Source organism: Furipterus horrens, unplaced genomic scaffold, assembly GCF_987537825.1.
Source record: "Furipterus horrens unplaced genomic scaffold, mFurHor1.1.pri manual_scaffold_2, whole genome shotgun sequence".
NCBI lineage: Eukaryota > Metazoa > Chordata > Mammalia > Chiroptera > Furipteridae > Furipterus > Furipterus horrens.
This window is the reverse complement of record NW_028327172.1, coordinates 25,242,407-25,254,977: the sequence shown is the minus strand read 5'-3', so window position 1 is coordinate 25,254,977 and position 12,571 is coordinate 25,242,407. Positions and strand designations below refer to the sequence as shown.

General features: G+C 39.2%; 1 pseudogene; it reads right to left on the bottom strand.

The window, feature by feature from the left end:
- Positions 1-315: 315 nt before the first annotated feature.
- On the bottom strand, positions 316-995 carry LOC150018036 (calcium-binding and coiled-coil domain-containing protein 2 pseudogene; annotated as a pseudogene).
- Positions 996-12,571: the final 11,576 nt, after the last annotated feature.

Sequence of the window (12,571 nt, the reverse complement as noted above, 5' to 3'; positions counted from 1 at the left end):
AATTGGTATTTTTACCAGGTCATGACTCAGCAATTTTACATGACATTGACTCAGCATTTTTACTAATGATGACTCAGCATGCCGGCCTGCGAACCAAAAGGCTGCCCATTCAACTCCCAGTCAGGGCGCATGCCTGGGTAGTGAGCCAGTACCCCATGTGGGGGCTTGTGAAAGGCAAGCAATCAATGTATCTCTAGCACACAGGATGTTTCTCTTCCACTCATTCTCCCTCCCTTCCCCTTTATCTAAAAATAAATTTTAAAAATCTTTAAAAAAAAATTAAGGAAATATCCTGGGGCAAATATTTGCCATTACCTACCTTAAGACTCTCATCTTCTCATTTTCTGGGGACGTCTTCTGATTTTGCTCTTTCAGTTGAAGTATCTCTGTCTCCCAACTGTCCTCTGCTTTTCCACTTTCTGTTCCAGCTTCTTGTTGATGCTCTTTAAGATTTCTAGCTCCCTCTGCTTCTTCTGGAGCTCAGCCTGCATGTCTGAGTTCTGTTTCTGGAGGCTGGCACAGCTGTTCTTCAGCTCCTGGTTTTCTTTGCAAAGTTCATCATTGTGCTGCTCAATCTCTTCCACGTCACCCTGAATGATAGCAATCAAGATGTCCTCCTTATTTTCTGGATAGGACTGGAAAGGGATACTTGCTCCCTGGACCACACCATCCTGATTCACATAGCAGAACTGGTAATACTCATCATCCTTGGGCAGCTTTGAATTGGACTTCCTGCTGTTTGTTGATTTGCTGTTTAGGTCAACGGACAAAGTAACCCACATGAAGGTGTAACACTCATGGGTTGTCTTCCATCCCACTCTGAAGATTCCAATCCAGTCCTTTTGATGGGGAATGAAATGCTGGGTGAGGGTATAATCGCATATGATATCCCCTCCAGGAACATGAACTTCTCCACAGTTAAAGATGACCTGAGAGAAATGACATTGATCCAGCTAGACAGCTGATATAGGGGAATCTTCTAGGGTCTCTTCCATTGTGGAGTCCAGGGGCAGCAGCTGGTGGCAGCGCAATAGCAACAGGATGGGGCAGGGGACCAGAAAACCTACTTTAATACCCAACCTAAAAAAGCATTTCCATAACCAAAGACAACTTAGCTATAAATAGACAGTCATGATGTTGTGCAGCAGAGATTTCATCCCATTAGAAACTTCGCTCAGAAATGTAGAGGAGTGCTTAATAATGAATGAATGTGATTTAAGGCCGCTTTATACTGATGACACTTTTCCTATAAATATTACAGGGACGTTTAAATTTTTATCTTCCGTAATTCTAATGAATGAATTTCCCTGACTCTTACTGAAAATTATACCTCTAAAGCCTGCAATTTACTGATGATTGCTTAGCCTATTAAAGAGACCTGGGTTTCAAAACATTTTCATTTCATTCATAGGTTCCCGTAAGGCCTGTGGCACCCAAGTTTAAAGGAGCCAGGTTGTAGGTGCCTCCAGCATTCCTCATTGGGAGAACGTTGTTGTTCCTTCAACAACTAACTTAATTAACACACTAAAAGCCCACCTAATGTGGAAATGTGAGGCTCCAAGGAAATCTCCTTTCCTGTGGATGGTGTGCTAGGACAAAAATTCAGAAGGGTGAATAGTGCTGCTGCTACATTTTGATGTAGTGTGTCCAACCAGCTTTCATGTGTAATACAGGTACTCCTTCCCAGTCCTGCATTCCAGCCTGACAAAGTGTAAATACTGAAGGACGGGGAGACAGAAGTCCGGCTATACCTATTTCCAGTGTTAGCACTAAGTATTAAGCACGATACTAATTAAATTCTATCAAATATAAGAGAGAGTGATACTACATTTAGCTAGTCTTATCAAATTTACCAGATACCTATAGCTTCAGTCAGGAGGCTCACAATTATGTATTTATTTACTTATTTATCTATCTATTTATTTCATAAAAAACTGTCTAAATTGCCAAACTTATATTGACTGAATGGAAAGTTTATGAAATACATGTATTCATTCATTTTATCAACATTTTTCTGAGTATCTCTAGTAATTGAGTCACTGTGCTGGATATAAGGGTATATACACAAAGTTCATAAGAATATGGTCATACAAGGTACTATGGGAACAGACTAGAGAAAGACAAACTGGAAACCTTTTTTTGACACAATGTTGGACTGAATTTGAAAAGATGAGTTGTTCATGGAAGAAAACACATTTCAGGCAGAGAACAAGTATTCAAAGCAGCTCTAAGTAGGGAACAAAAATATAACTTCTCTGATTCATGTGTGTTTTAAGTTCATCCTTGTCCCCCATTCTCTCCCTAGTTGGAAAGTTTCTTCTGTGTTTAATTGGCCACTGCATATCAGTCTCCCCAATACCTCCTGAAGCCCTGCCTCCCTCTCCTATCTGCTTTGCTGCCATGGTCTGAGTTCAGGTTCTCCTTTCTTATCTGGGCTGTCACAGGAGTCTTCAAGCACCCAGCATTGCCCTCCTCCCTCCTGTTATCCACACCATTTCAAAGTGAGTTTCCTGAAACACATATCCAATCCCATTACTTCCCTCTTTTGTCTCCATTAACTCTTGAATGGAGGGCAGACTGCGAGCCTCCGTAGGAAGGCCCTGCATCACATCCCCACAGCCACACTCCTCCTTTCCCCAGCAAACTGATGTATTCACAAGCCTCGAAATATTTCATGCTTTTTTCTTGTCTCCTTGCTTTTACACATTTTTGTAATGCCTAAAATGTCCTTAATCATTTTCCCTCTAACCCAAGTTCCAAGACATTTTGAGTATCCTCTCTTCTTGAAAGTAGTTCATGACTTCTCTGCTTCAGTACCTCTGTTTTCCCATAATACATATTCCTCATTTCTAGCTTGTACTACTCAGTATTTGTGTATATGTGTGTGTTCCTTACTAGAGTATAAGCATCCTGAAGATGGAAACTGTGTTTTTATCTCATTATATGTGGCTCCTAACACAGTATTCTACACGATAGAAATTATGAAGGAATGAATTAACAAAGAAGCTACTTGTCAGGAACATAGTGTGTTCATTATTCTTACATACACTAATATCAGCATTGTACAGAAAATTCTATGATCTTAAAGTTGACTTGTTAATTTTGGCTCACATACTCATTGCCCAGGACAATTCCTAGCACATAGGCTTCGAGCCATAAATACTTGTTGCCTAAATGAATCAAGGAACTACTATTATGGGTTAAATTGTGTCTTCCCTACCCCAGTACCTGTGAATATGATATTATTTGGCAATAGAGTCTTTGTAGATGACCCCATATGACTGTATCCTTATAAAAAGGGAAAATTTGGACACAGAAAGAGACACAGAGGGAAGCCACCATGTGAAGATTGGGTTTATGATGCCGCAAGCCAAGGAACGCAAGGAATGCCAGCAAACCAGCAGAAGCTAGGAGAGGCATGGAACAGATTCTCCCTCATAGCTGTTGGAAGGATCTGACCTTGCCAATACCTTGATTTCAGCTTCCTAGGCTCCCAGGCTGGTGAGACAATGAATTTTTGCTGCTCTAAGCCACTCAGCTTATGGCACCTGGTTACAGCAACCCCAGGAAAACAAATACACCTACAGAAAAAGACTTCAACATCTCATGCCATTCAGGGACAGGTATGGAGCTGCAGGAGGGCCGCAATGGCACTAATGAGAATTGTGGACAGTAATGAAAGACGAAGGTGAAGAAGTGATTTTAACCATGATGAGTGAGAGAATTCCTGTAGGTGCTATAAAAAAAAAAAAGAAAAAAGAAAAAATAAAGATTCATGTGGTAGAAGTTTTGGGAACAGTCTGCATTTTAAATTGAGAATTAGATATTCATATTAGTGACCAGACATGTGCATTTTTACAGAAAGCGCCTCAGGTGATTCGGTGTACACCCACGTTAATAACTCTAAAGTGAGGACCTTTCCTTTTGCTGCTGCAGGCAGGCTCCTGTGGGGTTCTGCTGCCTCCCTCGGGCGGGTGGGCGGCTGCTCTCTCCTCTCACTGTGAGTTCTGCTAACGGTCCATTGCAACAGGAGGGAGCCCGGCCTCCTGATTCGCTTTCTGATGAGTCTCTGCCCATTGATGATAAACCTGTGTTTGCTTTTACAATTGCAAACTTCCCTCATTTTTCTGTTTGCCTATGTGTTTGTTTTCCCAAACTCACTTAGTCTTGTTTAAACTGTGTCACTTGGTCTTGGTTAAACTTCTAAAGTTTACTACACGTTCCTACTATGACTTTCATTTAAACAACAAGCCTTTTTCTCGTTCTTTTCCCTTCCCTTCCCTTTCCTTCCCCGGGTCTTGCATTCTGTCTCTCTATTTGGCTCTCACATGTTGCTCCCTATGTCAGAACAGCTGAATGCAAACATTGCCAAGGAGACTAGTTAAACATACGTCTTTCCAGGTTAACTATAGATTTATTATCTGACAGAGTCTTTTGCCCTTTTGGATTTAAAGTAAATCGTGATCCCCAGAGAAGCAGAGGGAAAGAATATAGTGTTAAATGAGCATTTTACAATGATTCAAAAGGGAAAGATACTTTCAGAAGCAGGCTAATGTGTACAGCTTGAATGAAGAAATACAGAGATTGAAGTGTTTTGGGTTTTTGTTTCCATTTAAAAATATCAAAACAAGATGAGATTAAGAGATCTGAATTTAATGTACATAAAATAAAAGAGCTCATACAAGTTCCCTTGCTTTTAGAGCCATCAGCTAGCACACAACCTAAGTGGAAATGGATATGTTTGGAAAAAATCTATATGCTCCTTGCAGAACAGTATGTTTGAGAGACTTGCTAAGTGCTTACATTAATACATCCTGAAGTACTTTCTAATCAAACGTATTATTGCCTTACTTTCCACACTGTTGTAAGTTGGAAAGTTTCCTCCTATGTTAGTGGTTTTTAAAATCACATATTAAGTCCTCATTGCAGATCCATTTCATCATCTCCCATTATTCTAAAACACTGTGTTTGTTTTCTCTAAGCTCTGTGGCTGGCCACTGGTATGCCTCAACATACCAGGCTGTCAGTTCGGAGATGGTGCATCTGTTGTCTGAACTTTGCAAATCAGGAAGTGTTATTTTCACAATCAGATCAGTGGTCAGTGGTGTATGTGTTGGAGGGGAGAGTACTTGCAGGGATGACAAATGGAAATATTTTCTCTGTGGAGGCTCAAATCATTTTGGTGAAGCCAAGTACCAGGCTCATCCAACATATGTCTATAGTGACTTGTGGCTGAAATTTTACACCTGCTTATATTATACATGAATTGAGCCTGGTATCATGTGAATTGTTGATGGTGAAACTTGAAACTCCATGAAAGTGATCTGGCTTCAGGTTTGGTTTCCAAAGTGAGGCTCAGACAATAGCTACAGAGTGTTCACGTGAACCTGGGCAGGTTTGGATAATTCTCCTGGTTTAAACCCAGGGAAATGTTTGTAGTTCTACCTAGCTGTGACTTAAAACTGAAGTGAAAAGGACAGAAGATCATAAATGTCTAGGGAACAGTTCAAAGGGAGCAGGGACAAACTAAAATGAAAGAAGATGGTAACCCAAGTGTGCCAATAATCACTGAGTGTAGACATTGCTCCCCTTCTCCCACGACACCCCTTATTCTTCGAAACTTTCTGTCATTCCTTCAATTTAAATATCACCTTCTCTGAAACTTTTCTTGACCCCACAGGTCAGCATTAGATATCCATCCTCTGTGCTCCTGAAGTATTTTAATTCCTTCTATTTTAAAATTAAATACATTTTTTTAGCAATTTTGTTTGTTTTATGCTTTCCCTACTCCTATACTCTGAACTCCAGAAAGGCATAAACCTCTATTTTATTCATCTTGGTGTTTCAAGTACCTAGCATAGTGCCTAGCATGTAATGTGTATGCAAATAACATCTGTTGCATGAATAAGTGACAGAATTCATTGCCTGTGCATCATCAATTTTGTTTAGCTCTGTGAGTAGTGAATGTAAGCTGAATGTGGAGCTGTTACAAGAGCGCAGAAATAATGAAGAAGTTGGCCTAGTGTTATAAATAAGCTCTTGCATCTCCTACTGGGGCTCTGGAACTTGGTATCTGTGAAGAAGACCTCAGAAGATCAGAGCATAAACTAAAGCAAAACAGGGCTTAAGACCAAACTTTTAGGAAACAGGCTGAGTCCATGAAGGCCAAAGAAATCAGAAAGGGAACTGGGATGTGAGATGATGAACTTTGATAGAGGGTCATAACCAGCTATTGGTTATCTCCCCTGAAATAAAGCAAGAATAAAAAGAACAATTTCTATCTATGAAGCATATCCATGAAGAAGAGTTCACACTGCCATCGAAAGGAGGATCCCAAATCCCAAATTCCTGGACTGATCATACCTTTTTATAACTTAAACCCCCTTCCTGAATGTTTGTTACTTCCAGTATCATTTTCTAAACTTGGCTGAAAATAATAATCTCTCAGGATAACAGTAAACAGTAGGAACTCCTTTCTATCTTTTGAATAAGAATCTTGGAAGGTGAAGGCTGAGAATCTTTTTTATTTTATTTTTTAAAGTAAAACATTTGGTTATTCTAATCCTCAAGGGAATTTGAAGTTATCTTCAGAATAAAGTGCTTTTTCCTTAGAAAAGCCCTTTACATCCCCTTTCTGCCCCTGGCCTTCTTTGCCGCGTATCCCCACTATGTTTCAGTGGCTGTAGCATTCTGGTTCAGATCGCTGTTTCTTTACAAATACTGTTATTCCCCCTTAAATTTTATTCACACATCAAAACCAATCTTAAAAGATACTTTCCCTGGAAAACATTTTTTTGCACCCTCCCAGAAAAAGTACCAGACTTTATCTTACCACATTCTTTTTATTTGTTCTTTATTTATGTGTTTCCTCTATAACAGAAGCTTCTTAAGATTAACAAACATGTCTAATTTATTTATATTATGTGTCCAGGACCGACATAGTGCCTGGCCATAACAGGGAATGCATGCTTTCTGACTTCTGTTTTGTGCGAGATATCTCTTACGCAAATATCTTTGTACCTCGTTAAAAACACCTCAGATGAAGCCTCCTTCAGGATGATTTTCTGGATGGCTTTAGCTTTCCCAGTGATCCCTCTTCTTTATAACCATCCATAAATATCACATCCTATTAACTTCTCTCTCTCTCTCTCCCTCTCTCTCTCTCTCTCTTTTTTTTTTTTTTATGTACGTATGTCTATCTGACTAGAGTACAAATGGGTTGTGAGCAAGGAGAATGTTATAGATTTTATTTGCACAAAACACTCTAGGGTGAAGTGGCACATTTATGTTTGACCATATTTGTAGTGATATGTTTCTTAACAAAATATCAGTAGTAACTATGTCCTAAAGTTAACATTTTAAAAATGTCAGTGATGGCTATCCAGGAGTCTGTTACATAATATTCTGGACTTTTGACACTTGAAATAGCTTATACTTTAAAAATATTATATATTAAGCCCCATATTCTCAACCTGTGATCCATGTACCCCCTGAGTTTTGGATTTTCATAACTCCCTAAAATTTTATAGAATGTTTTTAAGTATGTGCCTTTTTCAAGAGAGAGAAAGAGATCCTAGCTTGAGTTCAACAGAGAGATCATTTAAGGGCTACTCTTCTGAACTTGCAATAATAATGGTAAGAATAATTTATTTGTGCAGAATTTTGCAATTTACAAAGAATTTCCTCATCCATTAGAGTATTCATTCCTTATAGCAGCAGTGAGGAGCAGCCATGGCAGGTTCTTAGCTCCATGGATCAAATAAGGAAACCGACACTCGGGGAGATAAAGAACCTCAACTGGAGCTCTTTCCATTATATGCACCAAGTGGCTTCTTTCCATAAATACTGGTTTGCTTAATCTTCTTTGGACAGATGGAGAAGTTTAAGTTCCTGCAAGCAGCAGACAGGCAGATGAAACTTAAATTACCTTTTATACTTTAATGCATCAATTACTACCTTTTTTACCTCCTGGCATGCATGCATGAATTACTAAAATTCTACAGCACACCCAAAATATATTTTTTGCTGAGCTGACAAAAAATAGATATAATTTTGATTCATTCACATGAGACAGCTATTGTTATGTTGGCTCTTGTCATCTTCTTTTTATTTGACAACCCATAGTTGAAAATCACTGCTTTAATGAACAAGGTGAGTTACTTCCCTGTATCAGTCATTTGTCTTCAATGTCCTGTGTGTGTATAAAATGAATTTGCTCTTCGTGTCTTCATCCTAAGTACAGATTAATTAAGAAAATCCCTGGACTCTCAGCATTAACATCTTCTTGTTCATTATTGAGAAACATTTATTGAATTCATTTCAAATGTGAGGCACTGTGCTTAGTGCTTACAACTGTAAATACATGAACTGATACAAGCAGACCACTGAACATTTGATACCAAAGTAAACCGGCTGGTTCAGCCACCATCAGAAAACTGCGAACATTAAAATAGTGTTTCAGTAACACCAGGGAGCATGAACTGTGGGTCTTAAAACGAACTACACACTTTGAACTGGTAAGTCAACTTCTAGAAATTGGTTTTATGTAACTCTAAATCTAGAAAACTTTTAATGTTCAAAGTAGCATTACTTAAATTGGTAACAGAATGGAGACAACCTAAATTGCCAGCAACAGACCAATTGGCATATAAATTTTGATTCATCACTTGTGGATGAAAATCGACACTTAATCCTTTTTATACCCCAACATGTTTGAGAACGGCAACATCTTTATCAGTAAGTCTTAGCTCACTAATGCAGAGATTCACAGAAGAGATAGCAAGGAGAGATCAATTAAAATCTTTTATGAAGGACAGAGGTATGCTTTGAAATGCACCTCATGAAGTCCTCTACTCCTTTTTCTTAGGATAAGAAATATTTTTACTTCATGGAAGATTAGTGGTTTGTAACACTAGAAAATACTCAGCTTTTGTTTTGACTATCATACTGTTCTTCCTGGCTATACATTTAGAAGCAGCAGTTCCCTTTCCTTTGGGAAATTGTTCTTCCCCAATTTCTTACAGTTCTCAGGGGGCGGGGGATCTGCCCTAACATAACCACTTATCCAGGGTCACCCAGAGTCCTTCCTTGGAGCCACTATGTCCCCCATTACTCTGAGGTCCTAAGCTGGGAGAGCAACAAAACTTTCTCTTCTTGCCACATTATGTGAATGTTTTCTATTTGTAATAATTGAGAAAAACACCTGATCTATCCCTGTTTTTCTAAGTTATATGAATACATTGTTTTCTTCTTTTTTCCTAAATTTTTTTTTCTTATGCTAACTGAATTTGAAATTTTGTCACTTGCAACCAAAAAAATTCCTGAGTATAATAAGTTAGTATGGACCACACTACATTTAAAACAAATTTAAACATCTAGCAAAATTCCAAATTTTTATTCATAGAAAAAAATAATGTATGGAAAACAGTGATTATCGATTTTCTGAAGCACTATTTTTAGTACCAAAATATAGCTATGTATCTCTATAACAGAAATAAGGCAACTGCAGCACACTTCTGTGCTGCTTGTTAGAGATTACTTCTTCTCTTGTGCCCTTTCTACTTTTCTATATTTTCCCCCAAATTTTGTATATGAAGTATCTACTTTATTTTAAATTGTAAACACAGCCCTCACATCACATGTAATTTGGCGCCATGGCAACACCCCAGAAGAGGATGGGGAAAACAGAGCAGGATGTGCGGGCGCTTAGGTACCACTTAGGTACCGACTGATTACTGAAAAGTATATCGTTTCCTTTCCAGTTTCACCAATTGTTCCTTGAGAAAATATGCTAAAGCCCGCTGAAATGTTTAAGTTCCATGCTGTCAAACATCTATAGCTGTCATGAAGGTTAGTAGTGGAAAGTGTTAAATTGACATTTGTTCCTGAGGAGTGCCTAGGTGCTTTATTGGGAGAAAATGTCAGGTAAATAGAGGGAAAGGTTTAAAAAGAAGGCTTTTATTGTAATAGATAGCAACGAGTAAATATCTCAGTAAATTTTAATAGACTCATGCAATGTTTTGACACCTCTGGAGTTAGGCTGCCAAGAGAAATACTGAGAGCGCTAGGGGCTAAGATGGAGGCCTCAGCAAGCCCTCTCCAGGCTAATGCTGATAGCCTATTATTGTCAGATAATGTTCAACTATTACCTCAGGGGGAGTAAAATGGCTGTGATGATCTTTATATCCTCTCAGCTTTATCAGCAAGTGACAGAGCCTTAAATACGGCAGACTTTAGGTTATGCCTCTTTATCTGAGAGAAGCCCCAGGTTATGGAATCCCAGGGTGTGAAATAGTCATCCAGTCTAAAAAGATAACAGAGCTTCCACAATAGACTGTAATAGGGTTAAAACTAGTGTTGGTTTCTGAGCCTTTATGTAGGCAATTTGCTGGCAAAGTGCAAGGCATTTAAAATTGAGCAGAGGGTTATAGTGTAATAGGATTCTGTCTCATTGTCAAGAGATGGATGGCGTAGGGCTCTTCAAGTTAATGTAATACTTAAAAGGATTCTTTAAAAAAATATTTATTCAGATTATGTATCATCTTTGAAAATTTGGACAGTAAATTCAGGCAGTCAATACTGAACCCAAGAATTGGGTTATGGCCCTGGCTGGTGTGTCTAAGTGGATTGAACGCTGGCCTGCAAACCAAAAGGTCTCCAGTTCGATTCCCAGTCAGGGCATATGCCTGGGTTACGGACCAAGTCCCCAGTTGGGGATGTGCGAGAGGCAACCAATGGATCTATCTCTCATACATTGATGTTTCTCTCCCTCCCCCCCTCTCTAAAAATAAAGAAAAAAAACAAAATAATAAAGAATCAGGTTATGATGCCTAACTTCCCAAAGTAGAGAATTAAAACATGACATGGGAAGTTGAAAGAATCAAATTCTTTGGTCCCTCTGAGTCCTGTATTTCTAAGACATGTTTTTGTGACAGATTGTAAAATGAATACTGTGGTTGCACATAATTGCCGAAACACTATTTTTGTCTCCATGATAAGATCAATTTAGCTTTGACTTTTATCAGGTTTTTGTTGTGTCTCCCCTGGAAAACCTCTGTAGTTGACTGATCTCTCAGCCTCCTCCTGTTACCCCTTCTCGTCCACCTTCCTTACCACCATCAGAACAATCGCTGATTTCCCTGAAGTCTCATGAGTTCTTGCTTCTGTCAAAAAGAAAACAAAACTGAGGAACTGAATCCCTGCTTAAGTTTCCTGTTGCCTATAATGTTGCTTTCTTCTTTATCAGGGCATTTACTCTTCCTTCTTTGTGCCACTGCTGCTGCTCTTCAGGTAGCTCCCACCTTCTCTACATGCCTTCATCTTCTAAATACTCCTTAATATGCTGTGACTTTTTGTGTCTATGAGACTGTATTTGCATGCTATCTTCTTAATTAAAATGCTTTTGCTTCCTCCTTCATTTGGGGAAGATAGTGGATAAGGCAGGGGAGGTACATGGAGGAAAGCAGTAGAGAGGTGTTCAATCGTGGTAAAGAATGATCTTTAACCGAAACACTTAAGATAATAGCTGCCTGAAGTTCCCTTCTGTTTTCAGAGATGTGTGGTATCTGGAAAAAGAGGGACTTCATAACAGACCCTGGAGCCTCAATTCCACAATTTTCCTGATATAAGATCTCTACTTTACAAGTGAGGAGACTGACGACCACACATATGTGAACGGATAGCCTAGAGTCTTGGAGCTAGTAAATCAGTTACACCGTGCTATATCTAGACTACCTCCACAATCCCATCTCCACTGTTTCCTGACACTTGGCTTGTTCATCTGCTTTAACATTTGCCAAGATGTGTTATAACTTGCATGTTTTCATGTTTTTTCTTCATCTTTAAGTTGAAGTCTACCAGAATATGTCATTCAAGTTTTTTTTGCCACAGTGCCTGGCACATTATACGTGAGCTAAAAAAAAATTTAGAAAAGCTATAGCATGACTCATAAGTACAAGAAAATTTGGTTTGAAAGTATATTTTCAGGCATTTCATGCCTAGGATATATTGTGTTCTACCCCTGTAATTGGTACTTACAATGGCCCTCTTACTGTTCCATTTGTAATTTGGATCACAGAATGCTGACCAGAATTATTATTGTAGACAATAGAAAAAAATTTATATTTTAAATACCGTAAGAATTTCAGAAATGTGAAGATATAATTTAACATTGTTTGCAATTTCAATATATATATATAGAAAACACCCCTGGCTGGTTTGGCTCAGTGGATTGAGCGTCGGCCTGCGAGCTAAGTGTCGCTGGTTCGATCTTCCAGTCAGGGCACATCAGAGAAGGAAAACTCTGATTCCAAAAAACCTCCGCTGCCTTGCGGCATACCTCTTCAGGGGAAAGGCTAAGGGAGTAAACCCCGACAGAAAATCCGGAGCCGGAGTCCCTAAGGCGGTTTGACGTTGTAGTCAACACCGGCAACTCCTGCGGCGCACCTGAAGCCAAGCTGTATTGACTCCATCTTTCCCTTGGACCCTTCAGCTGCGAAGAGAGGGGGGGTCTGGTGCATGGGCAACAGCAGACCCTCCATATCACCCTGCCCAGGCTCTGTAGCTTCAGTTT